Genomic DNA, 15,999 nt, shown 5'->3' on the forward strand with positions numbered 1-15,999 from the left:
CTTTGGAGAAAAGGCATCTGCAGCCCACAGAGCACCGGTATGACTACAGCAGGTGATACCCTGCATAAGCTGAGGAATTATTTGGTAAGAATTATTGCTATAGAAGTGTGCTGGCAACTTAAATCAGGAAAACAAATGTCTCGCAGAAGCACTGTCCCCTACTGTGTAGCTACAATTTTACTATGAAGTAACTTTCATTACCCTTCAAACACTCTCCAGCTAAGAAAAGGTCTACCAACCCCACAACTCTTTTTAGTGGTACCTTGGAACAAATAAGGGTTGGGTCTAATACCAGTCACGACAACAAAGTTCACTGCCATATGTATAAAAGGAAACATTGAGTGAAACTCTGAGCAGGCCTGTCAGAAAACAAAATCACTCCATGTAACTCCTAGGTAAGTGGGATTTCTAAGGAATCAATGGCACTTTTGGCTCCTCTCTGGTCTCTCCAAGTATATCCCCTCTGATGCCCTCCCCAATGTGAAAACCCATTGATTGCCCCTCTAGGATCAGGTTCTAGTCTACACACAAACTCTTGTATATTGATTCTTTCATACCATTTTAAGTTCTCCACCCAAGAATCTGTTAAGAAGTAAAAACAGAAAACAATAACAACCTTTCTAAAATAAAGCGTAGTTTAATTGTAACAGTAGGGAAAATGAAGAATTCAAAAGGTTTTAAATTAAAATCTATTTGTGCCTTCTCCAGATAAATTCTAACCTTCCAGGAGGATGCAGCAGCAGGTCTATCTGCATGTCAGCCTGTTCCCAGCTAGTATCTACCCAAGGGAGCACCATTTCAACTGGAGAGAGCTCTTCTCAGTTCCCATTTGTTGGTTTGGGGCGTTTTTTGGTATTTTATTTCACTTTGTTAATCTGAAATTAGTTTAGTGTGATCCAGCGGAGACTTCCATGCCAGCTGCATAGCACCTGTTACTATGTAACACCACCTGCAGAGTTCATTTATGGATGCTCTTTATCTTGTTTTTTCCCCACTTGGTTTTGTTTCTTTCTTTTCCAAAATCAAAAGCCTGCTATTAAACTAAACTGAGAAATTACATAACAAGCACCCTTCACAGACAGCAAATAATCATAAAGAATATATGGCATCCAAAACATTTCTTACTAGAAAGATGAAAATTTCTGAATAGCACGATCCTGAAATGGCTCAGTCAAGTGCCTAAAACAAACTTCTGGGGAGGAATGTACCAGGAAATTTAAAAGCTCTGGGTATCTTTCTTCAGCTACTGTCTTGAGCTTCTCTATACCGTCTCAAAGTACGGAACCACCCAGGGTGAGCACAGCTTATCTAACAGAAATGGTTTTGCAGGTATCTCAAACTGGGAAGTGGCTACCGTGTAGGGATGTAGGGTACAAGAGGATCATTTGAAAGCAGAGAGAATTAATTGTACAATTGGTATTAACATATGGATGAAACAATCCTTTAAAAGTTCAAACAGCAACTGTCAGCTGAACAAAGTTGGCACAAGTGTAACAAATGAGTTTTGCAATTGTGCTATTTTTACTATGTATTACCAATACCATATAAAAGCACAAATGTTGTGTATATGTTCAATGCCAAACCTAAACCGTTGCTAACAGTGTTGTTATGATGTGATTAAAATGTCACCATCATTACTTGCTGAAAAGGATTTTATTCCCCCCCTCCCCCCAAGCAAGTGTTTTCATTACTGGAGTTTTACCAGACGTGTTTGTGAGAAAGAAAGGTGAAGGAATAACCCAACTCAAATATTTAAAAGCATTTAACTGTTCTGGCTCATTGACAACAGTACGCTCTCCCTGTGATTTTTAAGAGCTGCTGACGCCTCATGGAAAAAACTTTGAAAAACATAGTATTGAAAAACAATTTTGCCAATGTGTCATATTTTCTGTCTTATCCCTTCCCTTGCTTCTCACTAGTAAAAGAATCTACATGGAAACAGAACTTTGATTCTTTAGGTAGACAAAATTTGGATCTGAGCTTTGCCAAAGCATGTGGGTGTTTGGATCCTTTCCATTAAAGACATTTAACTTCAGATCCAGGTTCAATCTTCAAAGCTCGCGAGAAGTGCTGAGATCCAGAATTTTGTTCTGACCATCCCTCTTACTAAGAAGTCATCTGCTGCCTGTCCTGCATGTCCAGCTATAGACTTCTGCTCAGGATCTCATAGGTGGCTGCTGATGTCAACGCTTGCTGTCAAATTAAGCATTGGGCACTTCTGAATATATGAGGTGGGAGGAGATTCTGCAAATTAAAGGAGGGGGAGTAAAAGGAATTTTCTCTGGTAGTACAGTTGTCCTGAAATAACATAGACTTGGTCTGTCTCTCACACTGGCATAACTTTTTGGGCTTCAGTGAAATCACACTGACTGACTACAAACAAAAAACACAGTCTGTATGAAGCTAGAGGGGCTTTTTTTTCACGTTCAGTGTGTTGAAACAACACATTCCAGCCCAGCCATAGAAGCTCCTGCTGCCTCATAAGCACAGAAAACAGAGATTCACCCCAAATCTCCCACTCTGCAAATTACTGTGTGTGGAGACAGAGAGCAAGCCAAACTTCCTTAGCTCAAAAAGATGCCAAACTGGACATAATTTAGAAAAACAAATCACATTTCAGCATGGCCTCGGTCCTCTTACTTTCTGATTCAGCTACACCAGGCAGAGCAGTGGAAATGCTGTATTGACACCTTTGTATCCGTTCCTTGGGAATGTGCAGGAGGGCATGCTTTTTACGTGACCTTGCTCCTCCTTGTATCAAAATACTTCTCTTACTTTCACTGACATTTACCCCAAGGACATCGAAGCAAAGCAAGAGAGGAAGACTAGCACACAGACTGCCCGCCTGCTCCAAGAAAAGCTTTTCATCAGTCGACTTACTGACAACTGGGATATCTAAGGAAGACTGACAGATCCACCGTTGCCAAGTCACAAGACAAAAACCACAAATATAGCAGAGGACTAAAAAGCTAGAATTTTGTGAGTACGCATACTCTAATAGTACATAAAGCAGTCTCCAGATTTCTGAAATGCCACCTACCTGATCCTCTTGCATCGTGTAGCACCACAACATCACAAAACCTGTCACACAGACTTCAACGAGACGACTTAGTTTGAGCAGAGAGAGCTGAATTTGCCCACAGAACCCCACTGTCCTTTCCTCTGAAGAAGCAGACACAAGCAGTAATTGCTAGGTGAGATGGAAAAAAATAACCAGCAACTCCAGTCACAGCTCTCCACTGTCTTGCACCTCATGTGGTCACTCACATCTAGGCAAAGTGAATGTGAAACACTTTCAGACCACAGAAGCAGCAATCTAAACTCGCTTTCACTGCAATAGGCATGAGACTAAAGAATCAGGCCCTCTCTTACAAGCAAATATCCCCAACAATGAATGACGAGTAAAATGTAGGCTATGTAATTCCACTTGTTTTGGAAAAGTCAATTTAGAAAGGTTACCACAAGACAGCAGCAAAAATCTGCTCCTGAACTCTCGAAGTCTCAGGCTGTAGGCTTGTCAATAGTACACAGGGTGCAAAAGATTATGGCCAGCTCAGGCCATTAGTTTCCTTTCTGGGCAGGAATCCCAGCATAACAGATACTTATGCATATTCTGTCCTCATTTTATCTAATTACAAATATCTCTCTAGGGATGGGGAGGGGAGAAGAGGTTTGATCACACAATTTTAGGTCACTTATGCAAGGGATTGCTGGGATATGCATTGATCCAAAGAGTGCTGTAATATTTTTTGAAGTTTCTCCTAGTAAGGTAAAAAAAAAAAAAAAAAAGAGTGTACATGTATCATTTTTTCCTATTTATATGAATTTTTTGAAACTGACCGGTAGGAAGGAGTTGAACCACATACTGATGGAAATATTTAAATGCAAAGACATTGATTAAGGAACAACACTATGTTTTTCTAAACACCATCTGTAAACATGTTCTTTCTTTCCTATAGTATAGATGCACACAAATATATATGTTATGCATACACACATTTTTTTTTTCTGAGTAAGACTGATAACATCACACAAAAATGGAACAAGGCCATTTAAGAAAGTATCAACTTTATGTTGCTCATCTGGATTTTTACTTAACGGTTGCAACTCCAGTGAAAGATGCAACATTGTTTTACATTGATGAGCTTTTTAAAAGCCACATTAAGGCATGATCTAATTAAGTAAAACAACTTAATATTAAGCGGAACTGCCCCTGCTTGCCCTAGATCAACATGGCCTAAGTCTTCTGCAGTACAAAAATACGTACAAAATCGTATAATTCCCATCACCATCACCAAGTGCTTTAAACCTGTTCCTGAGTGCTTTAAACCTGCTTCTTAATCATGGGAGGAGTGGAATACAGCAGAACTTGGGGAATTTCTTTTGTTTGAAGCTCGTATGGAAAGACTGGAGAAGTTATTGGCTGAATAATTACCTTGAAAAGGCTATCAAAATTAAACAGACACCCTTCAGGAGCAGAAAACAGTAGTAATAGAATAAAAAACTGGATCTTAAAGGTCAGGAAGCATAGAGAGAATTGCCAAAGTCAAGAGTTAGAACTTACAAAAGCTATTAAAAAATAGTACTATTCTTCAGACATCAAAATAAAAGCAGTTGAAGAAAGTTCAGCTGTTTTGCAGTTAGAATGGTATATAGATTAAATATAACGTAGGTACAGGCCAAGAACTAAAGGAATGCTGTGCTTCAGTGAGATGACTGAGGTGGAAGCCACAAAGACATTTGTGCAGTCAAGGCATAAATTCTGAATAATCTCTGCCCAAGAACTGCAACATGGAACCATACATCTACTAACAAGTTCTTTAAACAGATACTGCAAAGCATGGTTACTACTATATTACTGAAGTATAGCAAGCAAATTAAAATACTCTTTGTTAATTGTTTTAGATCACAAACCTTGCTAATTATTGCAGTAAGGCTGAGCCAGAGTTTACTCACATGCGGTTTTTTAAATGCAAAATGATAAAGGACACTCTTGAACAAGGATACAACTGAGATGCAAGATCCATACCTTGTACCAGAATAACTTGGTATCTTGCTTTCACAAGATACTGATATTCTAGACATCTTCTTAGCTATTTGGACTTTCAGAAAATGTTTCATACAGTGCTACATGAAAAATTACTGTAAATTGAGAAGATGAGGATTAGTACAAGAATGGTGATAGGACTGACAGAACACTGAAAGAGGGTTGGACACAGGTAAAGTCCTACCAGATACAGTAATTGGCTGGCAAGAGGTTACTTCTGGAGTTCTAGAAAGGATTGGTCTGGGGACTGATCTTATTCAGTATTTCCACTAATGACCTTGGTACAAAAAAGTATGTGTGCTGATAAAAGTTAGCCACCTAGACAAGTTGAAGGACATAAAGGAAATTAAGAATATCAGGCAAGAAGAATTAGATTAATTCAGTGTAACATTCACTTAGTACCCTGGAGATCATCATCTCAACAACAACAGCTGAAAGGACAGGAGAAGAAACGTAACAGTATCTGTCTACCACAGGATGAGTACAAACCACCAGCACAACACAACCACAAACAAACGGAGAAGCAAGGGGGTCCCAGAAGAGGTAAAAAATAATGTTATTGTAGAGGGCAAAACCTCACCTGGAGTAGAGCACAATTCTATCTACTCCCACTCAGGAAAGCTGAATGTGAGTAATCCAAGCTGGAGTAGAGAAGGCCAAGACAATAAATACTCCAGTGATCAAAGGAAAGGAAAAGATAGCACAGGCAGTTTAGTATATCAAAACAAAGGCTGAGAGGGCTTATAATAGTGTTGTACAAATGCATGACAGTGGAGAAGACAACATGGAGGGGGCAATAGTATTTAAACTAACAACTCCATGCTGGCACCAGAACAAATGGGTATAAACTGGTCACAAGTAGGGCCAGGCTAGGGATTAAAATGCTATTTCCAGCCACCAGAGCAGTGGGTTCTGGAACCCTCCCAAGAAGAGTAATGGGAACAAACAGTCCAAGTGGGGATTTAAGACAAGGACTTTTCAGTTTATGAAAGGGATTATCTGACATGGTACCAGGGCACTGGACATAAGACCTAGGAACCTCTTTTAAATCTACACTTCTATTAATTGAGCCTCTGTGGCCAATTCAGCCTTTGTCTTCTCAGCTGAAAGTACCCACACAGGAACCAATTAGTTCCAACTGGGATGGCAGTCTTTACAATACAGGTACTTACCCACTAGAAACAGGACCAGGCTCACCCACATGATCAAGACAAGATATTAAGCACAGCCTCTTGCTTTAATAAGCACTCTAACCCAACCAGACCCTTGATGGTAGTTCAACATGCAAGAAAATAATGTTCAAGCCACTGTCATGACCCCTTAAGTGCTTTGCCAAGAGACCACTAATGCCAGCATCCAAACTGTTCTCCCAAAAGCGTGTGCAGAATTTCCTTCAAAGGTAGTCAATATCAAACCCCATGGGTGAGCATCTCCCAGACTCTTCAGACTCCAAGAACTCCCTCATCTTTCATCCAGTCCTGTTAGCCACCTACTCTGAGGAGACCTCTGCACTGCAGGTGCTGCCTGGAGCACCACACAAGAAGCTTAATGAGGCTTTTTGACAAGTAAAATTAAAACTGAGGGAAGGCAAAATGACAGAAACCAAAATATCCAGCTTCAGCAGAATCTCCTCACTCTAAGCCTGGAATTTTCATGCAGCTTTTGTACCAGTATGAAGACCTAACACTCAGCATTTGAGTTGGCCCCTATTGGAAAAAATAGTACTTAAAAGACAAAAGCAAAAGGTCAGAGTCCCATAGCCCTGAAAACAGATGTGTCGGAGGGAAAAACCTGACAGGTCCTGATTGATAACCATGCTTGAGAGAAGCTGCTGGAGGAAAACTGCTGCAGCAAGGGCTGCAGGGACTTACTGTTCCAAAACCCTGCTGCGGCAGAAAATGCACATGTGGCTGCTAAAGCAGGAGATGGACATGGTTAATTGACTGGGAAAGTTTAGCAGAGATGGAATTAATGCAAAGAGCTCAGAGCCCAGGCGTGCAATTCTGTTACCAAGGGGAGGAACCATTTGGCTGGAATTGCAATCCATTTTCAGGTCAGAGCCTTTCCCAAAGGCAGAGTGCTCAGCCCTCAGCTGTTCCTCCTCTTCCCCTCCAAGGGGTGCATGGAGGAGAAGGTAGCTGGAAACAGCAGCCTGGGAAATAGACTGCCTTCTGAGGGCCACAGGTTTTGACTGTGCACGGCATGTGTTTAGCAGTGAGGAATTCGGAAGACGTGTCAGGAGAGACAGCCTCCCATAACCCTAGGACTTTGCGGCTAAGTTAGTTGTGGAAACAAAACTAGAAAGTTAATAATAGGGGAGGAGGGAATTTACTTTCAGATCTACTCAGCAGAATGAATACCTGAACCAGATACATTTGCAATCTGGTCAGATGAGAATGCCAGGAGTTAGTTACTGTGGAATCGCAGCAACAACGTGGAAAAAAAAATACACCCAAACAATTATTTCTTTAAAGTAAGGTAGACTGCAGAGGAAGATAGGAAAGACAAAAACACAAACCACAGACCAGATGACACAGGTGATCTTACATGGTGATGCACTGCCAACATTTTGATAAGTAGCACCCATGACTGTGTTCCCTTCAGCTGGTGTCTGACAGTCACTTTCCTCAGTCAGGGAGGACTAGAGATCTGGGAACTTCTTTATTTCTTCTGCCATTTTAACACGGGGGCTTTTAATACACTTACACATGCTTACAAGTAGCCTTGTAAAATAAATTGAGTCAAACCATTCTCACACTGATGACTTTGAATACAATGCACGAATTGTACTTAACAGACTGTCTGGTGCGCAGGATGTATATTTTGAAACGCAGAACTACTTGCCACTTGGTTTATTTCCGTGGTAAAATCTTTGCACCCCAACAGTGCCTTTATCAGCTCTAGGCATAATCCACTGCCACTAAGGATGGTTTAGCAATATCTATTGGTGAACTTCTTCCATCAGAACTGGACAGACAGTCTTAACTCACTTTCCCACCATTTTTCCACGCCTCTAATTTCATCTCAGCCATGGAAGTGCTACCAAGAAAGGATTCACTTTCAACATACCACTCTTATGCTGACACTCAACACCAAAAGCAAAGCAACATGGATTCTTAACCTCCAATTTTGTCAATGGTTTACGGTTTGACTAGTGTGGCCATCACCAAGTCAGTGCACGCCATTCCTCCTATCAGAAGAATGGAGAAAATAATCCCACAAAAGGAACTGTGATGCTTATTTTAAGCATGATTATAAAGCATTTTCCTGCTCTGGCATGTAAGTGCCACATACTTTACATTACAAATAACGTATATTTTTCCTAATTCTTTCATGCCGGTACCTTCTGAAATCTTCATTGTAGGATACATAGCGAGAAAACTCCAGGTGGGAGAAATTTTGTAGAGCTGCTTCCTGCTCAGTCTGAAGAAATCTCATGTGGTAGAGTTACTCACAGTAGGCAGAGGTAGTCTTTTGCAGGTAAAGAGGAACTCTCCTTTAGACCTGTATTCACGCACAAGAAGTCAACTACATATGAGCGACAGGTAATTACATTACTGCTCCTCTACTCAGCCTGACTAGCATGAGAGTCAGATCTGACTGTGAAAATAAACTCATGACTTGCCTATGCCATACAAAAAGTCAAGGGTCAGATTTAATTCAGTGGGCTCTGATCTGCCATGCTGCAACCAGGGAAAAAAGCTGCCTCTCCCTGTGCACAGAGGCAGAACACTGATGCCAGTGTTGTTCCAAGACAACACCAAAATGCATCACCTCATACTCTCCATCCTCCTCCAAAACACCAGGGTAGACCGTAGAGAGTCCATCCTCCCAGTCCAGAAGTCATTAAAAAAACCTCCTCCTCAAGCTGAATGAGAGGCCTGAAACAAACATTTCATTTTGGGAAATGACTCAAGAAGAACAGGTAAGGAAGCAGAACAACAAACAACACATAAGGTGGATGTAAATCCAGATAAAATATTAAAATCATTAAAGGGTTGCTGCTCCCTGAAGGCTGGAAAAAATGAAGAGAGTTAATTAAAAGCAATCTCCACACAGTGCTGAGCTAGCCTGCCCTGATAAATCAACAGCTAGGACTGAGCTTGTAGAGGTCAATGGGGGAAAGAGGTTGGGAGGCAGGGGAGAGGAAAGCTCAGAGAACATAAAATATTTCACTGAGACTACCCACCAATAAATAAATAAATAAATAAACAAACAAATAAATAAATAAATAAAATCAAAGATCAGGTCTGGTGACCAGAAATTGAGAAGGATTTTCCACATATTTCCCCCATAAACATTTTTTTGTTAGATTTCAACCTCAGGAATGCCTGTTTGACACCAACATACCAACAAGTAACCCAACCAAGTTCTCATTAATTTGTATCAGCACAGGAGGAGAGAAGCGAGAAGTCTTCAGGGCCCCATTCTACTTGGGAAGGTGCTAACATCACTTCCATTCCTAAGCCATTTGATCAGGAAGGACTAACATCACCAAAATTAATAGAGGGACACATTCTTTTGGAGAAGCATCTCCTAAATATTAAAGGGCCAGTCAGATACAATGATGCAGTAGGAGAGGTATCTTCATGCTGCAATCAAGAGGGTTTCTCCACACTTGTGGAGAAAGAGCTCACTGCAGAGTCTTCCCACCATCAACCCTCACCCACCACATCTCACAGGCCTCTTACCCTGCACTGCCCCAACTATAAAAGGTACTAATCTCTGAATTAAAATTGTGCTCCTGATTCATTTGTTATTCCACATCAACAGGTATATACTAATGAACTGAAACTTTAAAGTATAAAGAATCCATAGAAAACACAAAAACCTACAGTCTTCAAAATCCTCTTTAGTAGTTTCGGGGGTTTGTTTGGTTTTTGTGCGTGTGTTTTGTTTGTTTGTTTTAAAAGGCAATCAGGGTGAGTTCGTAGAGTGGGTTGATGTTAAAATTTCTGGTGTTGGATATCGGTGAGTGGTTTCTTTGAACAATCAGTAGGATAGCAACCTCAAACACGATGCAGTTTTTATTCATGGTCAAGACTAACGGAGTTCAGCAGTAAAACAGCTTTCTGGAGCTGTTCCATTATTCCTATTCAGATTGCATTTGTTTTAAAGTAATCATAAACATAAAATATATTTGTCCCCAAAATTGACTAAACACAGTCTTCTCAGGAAACAATATTTGGACCAAAATACTTGAACAGTCACAAATCCATGTATGACTTTCTTCAGAACTGTTCTTGAAGGAAATGGACATTACTTTCCCTTGAAGAAATAATAGTAACTTTGTGCCCCCATTATAAGTTTCCCTATACCACTGTTCACTGGATAGTGAACTATCTGGGCTATAACTCCAGCCATTTCAACTTTTCTCTCAACTCTGTGACTAACCACGTCAGGCTGTGGATCCAGGGGAACACTAGAAACTGCAAAGTTCCTAAAACCAGACCAAAAATTTCACAGCCATGCCACACAAAGCACTGAACTGGTGTTCACTTATTCTTCCAAAACGTGAAAAGCACCCAAAACATTTTCAAGAGGAAATTTTGTTCCAACAGGCATAATCTGTCTTCCTGTGGCTAGCACAAAGCCAACTCAAAGCATAAAAGCAGCATAAGCACTGTACTTTGCGTTTTGGCAGGAGTAGCATGCCCGCATCTGATCAGATCACATCAGCCCTGCCAGCTGATGCGGTAGGGCAGACTGGAATTAACCAGCTCGGGGCACAGCCTTATTTCACTGTGCTGCACCTCATTTTCTTTGCACCATCCAACCTATTTAGATTTTCAAGACCTAAAATGCCAGAAGCGAGCCATGTGTTTGCAGAGAATTTAGCTCAACTTCTTAACCAAGGCCTTGCACCTTGTATCACAAGGGGGAATCTGAGAAGAAACAATGGGAAGAAACCATAAGTTGTGTGGGGTTCCTTTCTTTTGCATACTAAGATTTCATACACGTTACAGCTGGCTTTTTGTATTAATTTACAAAAATTATCAGTAAGCAAGGACAGCATTATCAAAGACTGACACAAATCATGGAGTTGTATGAATGGAGAGATGATCCTCATTTAGGTTGGATCAGTTCTGTCACAAGGGACTGCAATATTAAACATCGCTTCCAGCCTTTCTCACCAGAAGAATAACATTGATGTAGTCAGTGTCCCCACCAACACCTGGGCAGGGGACTCTTTCCCAGCTACAGCTCAGCAGAACGCGAAATTAATGCCTCGGGATTTGGCGAGCACAGGCTGCCGGTCACAGCCACCTCGTGCACCAGTGCCTGTCCCTGCCCAGCTCTCTCTGCTCCACTGCCTCCCAGTGAAGCCTCCCTCAGACAGAGCTGGATGCCAGTACAGCCTTCTATGCCGCTGGAATTGCAGCTCTCTGACCACACCTGGCTCAGGCAGGTAACCTGAAAACTGAGACACACGCTGACATACTCCTGCTAGTGCCACACTGGAGGGGTTGGGGGTGTGAGAAGGATATTTGCCAGCAGCCGGAGAGACACTGCATTATTCTTCTCTGAGACATCTGCTGGGAATCTGTGGTTAAAATACGCTCTGCTGGGAAATAAACCATATACAACAATTTAAAAAAAAAAAAAACAGGTGTCATACTTCTGATAATTTAGGCTATTAAAGATAAATAAGAATTTTAAACATTCAGTATTCAAGCACGCATGATATTTGTGACACGTGTCACTCAGTTTAGACAGTGAAAATACACTGGGCAGTTCTGCTCTTTCTTTTGAAATAAGAAAGTAGAAATTAAAACCATTTTCTGCTGCTCACACACTAGTCAAGTGTATTTGGGTTTTTCCACAAGTTGTAGAGAAGTTTTTAAAGACAAGAAAGAAATACTTCCATCTGAAAAATTTTGGTTCATGTTTTGTTTGTTTGTTTGTCTTTGTTTTTTTAAAAGGGGGTATTTTAAAACTATGCTTTATTTTAGATTGTGTTGATGAGACAACCTTCCTTAAGAGAAACACACCGGTGCTACAGCTGGGACCTGCACTAAAGAGGCAATGAACACACCTCAGCCTCTGCATCCTGGGCTGAGCTGTCAGGAAAGCTGGCAGAGCCGCACAGTCCTAACGAAGCCCTCAGAACAGGCCTTCAGCAACGCTGCCTTGGTGCTGCCTCTCTGCACATGGGAGTATGTCACCCCAGCCAGGGGAGCGCAGATCAGAGGTCGGTCTGTCCAAGGGAGAAAAACGTCAGCTCCCGAAACAGATTCATTCCACTCATACAAGTCCTCGGGGATAAACAACACAGGGATGGTTCTTGCTCAAGGCAACATCACATACAGACAACACAGTGATGAGCCCAGAATAAATACCAAGATTGTAAAATTGATCTACCAAGCAAAGAAATTCAGCTCTGATATGAAAGACAAACCAGAGTGAGAAAACACCAGACTAGGCAAATGACAATCCTAAAAGATGGTTTATTCGCAGCCAATGGGAGTGTTGGAATGCCTCATTTCGGGACACCAGAGGTACAGCCAATGATCATAAATTGCAGAGGACACTTACACAAGACGGACAATGTCTGCTCTTGGGAACAACCTCCAAACACTACACTTGCAGTTTTAGGAAGGCAGAGGAAGAAATCAATTTTCATTAGGCTACACAAAGGGTGAGCCACATTACCTTCACTGCGACTCAGACTGAAGACAGAGTCCCATTTTGATTTGTGTACCAGACTTCTGAGTGGTCTGAGTGAACTGTTTCCAGTCGGACACTGTGGATCCAATCTCACAGGCATTATGCACCCAGCCCACTGGACATATGCTTACCTTGAAATTATTGCACTCTTCAAAAAATCATACCTTTAGGCTTCTGTAGCCCAACCCACACAGGTCAATATTGTTTCCACATGCCACAAATCATATGTTTTTAAAACTTTTTCTTTAGCAACAGTTTTATGATGCAACCTCCATTCAGCCATACAACTGGACAGATTACAAAAGGCTACAACACCAACAAAACAAAATTACAAAAGCACTGCAGCTAATCATGCACAAGCAACTCATGGAACCAGACATAACACTGTAATTCTAGTAACGTACCATTTATCAGACTCTCATATTCAAACCAGTGTATCAACACGTCTTCTTAACTTGGCTTCTCTGCCCCCGGTGACTGCAGCTTTATGCTCATGTTTCTCTGCATAAATACAATAACATTTGTCCCTCGCTTTCTCTGGAAGCTGGTACTGATACAGATGATACCGTTTTCATGAGGACAACAGTTTGGGTTTGAAATGTGTCACACTAGGGCTCATTTATGTTTTTAAGTGACTTCAGAGTCACACTGGAAATGCTGTAGAGATTTTGGTATGTGATTTAATGTGCCCAACAACACTGTTCTGTCAAGCAGAAGAAAATTCCCTTCTGCAAAGCCACATTAAAATCACCTCCACATCACTTGTAAACACTGAACTGGCAACCTAACTGTCTGTCTATTTTATTGCTTCCACCAGCTGAAAGCAGCATTGCACACTATAGTTTCAATTTAATATTAAAAATCGGCAATAAGATGCTTATGCAACAGGATACCCCCTCCTAAAAATAAATAAATAAAGAAATTTTTTAAAAAAAATCAGTCTTCATCAGCACTTGATCAGGATGTAAGGCTGTTTTGGAGATGGGTAATGGCATATGGGACCTTCCAGTTAAGAGTCCCCAGCTTGAATTCAAGCCAGAGTTATCACTATCGAAATACTCTTGCCGTACAAGATCTCAAGACCCATGTTGGCCTGTTGCTGACACGAACAGACCATTTCTTCAGAGGTGTCTCATGCTACAGTATTCATCATCACAAGAATGGCCAGCTGGCAGCCCAGGGGTTGGAGCTGGCTGTCAAGGCAATTTTATCTGAGAAGGTACAGGAATTGGACAACTGACCGCTGCTATGTGATTGCAGTTGGAACACAGGGGCAGACCAGGCCTGGTAGGGTTTATAAGGTCAGCTCTAGCACTGTGCACACAAGTCTGCAATGATCCAGTCCGCAGACACCTGGCAGGGAATAAGTGTCCCCAAGCACATCAAAGTTATTCAGCAATAGTCAGCATGAAAGTGACCTAGCCTAGCATTTGTGCCTGAGTTAGCCTCTTTTGTACCAGAGTCTTGAGCAGAAGAAAGGGAGAGCACCAGCACCAGCCACACTACTGGAAGGCAACAGCTCCTCTGGTGAGCACCAAGGCAGAGCTACACGGTGTGCGGGAATCTCACATGCCGAAAAGACAGTAGCCTAATCTGTGCTCCAGTGAGAATGTTTAATTGACAACCTGAAATAAAAGTCGGCTGTGGGAACAACGACAGAGTAGGGGTGGAGGGGGAACCAGCTCTGCTCCTAGATAAGACTTTATAAATTACAAGGTCTTAATTACATTAAATGCATTATGGTACCATATGCACATCGCTAATAAGGCAGAGACAGAGGAAATGGGACTAGATGCTAAGAGTGGAAGTTGAACAGCTGCATTCTAGACTTGATCTTTGAATTAGAAAGTTTTTGAACCACTTTGTCCTAGTTTAGCCAACCATAAAACAAAGGCAGTAACCCTTTCTTCACGGGGGTGTTGAAAGGTTTAATTAATTGGTGTTTATGAAGTTCGTTGACATTTCTGACTGACATTTGAAATAATTCAGGATACTTTTAAACTTTTTTGTTTCTTCTACTGCACCACTCAAATGTCTTCTTATTAAGATAGCCAAAAGAGAAGAAGATGGAATGAAAAACTTTGGAGATACATACACAGGCTAGTGGAGGAAAAACAAAAACAAAACCAACCCAACAAATCCAACACTTCAAATCCACTACTGTCTCATCAAAACTATCTGAATGTTGCCTCTTTTACAGATGAAGAAGAATGTGTTTATCCAGACACCTGCTGCCTTTCCCTTGCAGATCTGTTAAACTTGGATTTCTGATATTTTTGCCTGTAGCACCATGCTGGTAAACAACAAGGTATTAAATGGTAGGAATAGCAGGCAGTTGTGTCAGGTTGATTTGATCACCAGAGGAAGCAGAGAAGAGCAAAGAGTTGAAAGCACGAAAAAAGAACCAGAAAGTGAGAAAAGAGTTCTAGATGGAAAAGGAGGCAGGCTGAGTGTAAGGAGGTGCCAATCATTAATAAGGGACTCCACACACTGAGCTATTCTGTGTAATGTAAGGTACACTGGAATACATTATCCTGAGAGACTAGTCTAGTATGACCAAGGCCACATACGTGTCCAAGTGCCAGAGATAAACTGAATTTTGGACACACTTAAATGCACAAGCACACTCAGGGAGCTGCTTGATACCTGAGGCAGGATTTCTCAGACTCTACATTGTCCCCCATCTCAGAGCAAAACCTTTGTGTGGCCAGTTTCTGTAGGGGGCGTTTGTGGGTGTTGAGATACAATCAAAACGCAGACAGAGGAAATGCAAATGTCATTCAGCTCCCTTTCATTGTCAGGAAGGACACATGAGGATAAAATACGGTGCACTGCATCCCTTCCCCTATTATGTGTCCTACTGCTTTTGTCCTAATTTTTCCCATGCATAATTTACTTCTATGTGTATTGTTTCCCGATCAGCAACTTTAAAGAATAAGTGAAAATTATAAAATGTTTTATTAAACAAGTTATTAATAAAAAATGCAGATGGTGTCAGACAGCCAGCAACAATTCTGTTTCCTCCACATAACATTAGTACTTTAAAAGGCACACGGAGAAAAGCGAACCCAGCACTTGATGTCTATTGTTTCCTCTCACACCCCCCAGGGGCGAAGGGAGGAGAAGGGAGCTAATTATAAGAGAGCCTAATCCTGTCCTCCCCGACTTTAGCAGCAGCGGGATCAGGCCCTCGATTCATTTCGGCACAAGGGGCCCTTCGGCAGGACCTCCCCCGCTCTCCAGGGACCTGCCGCGACTCTTGGGAGCCCCACAGTGTCGCGAAG

General features: G+C 41.6%; 1 protein-coding gene across 13 annotated transcripts in view; it reads right to left on the reverse strand.

Annotated features, from left to right (window-relative positions):
- Positions 1-15,999, reverse strand: part of DPF3 (double PHD fingers 3) — a 188,861-nt gene that overhangs the window by 162,230 nt on the left and 10,632 nt on the right. Inside the window, exon 1 of one of the 13 annotated variants that reach the window (XM_065064500.1) lies at positions 3,041-15,783. The exons of the other annotated variants lie outside the window; for them this stretch is intronic. The gene's annotated coding sequence lies outside the window, so the exon portion shown is untranslated. Of the gene's footprint in view, positions 1-3,040; positions 15,784-15,999 lie in introns of those variants that run through there. 13 annotated transcript variants of the gene reach the window in all.

Source organism: Columba livia, chromosome 5, assembly GCF_036013475.1.
Source record: "Columba livia isolate bColLiv1 breed racing homer chromosome 5, bColLiv1.pat.W.v2, whole genome shotgun sequence".
Lineage (NCBI taxonomy): Eukaryota > Metazoa > Chordata > Aves > Columbiformes > Columbidae > Columba > Columba livia.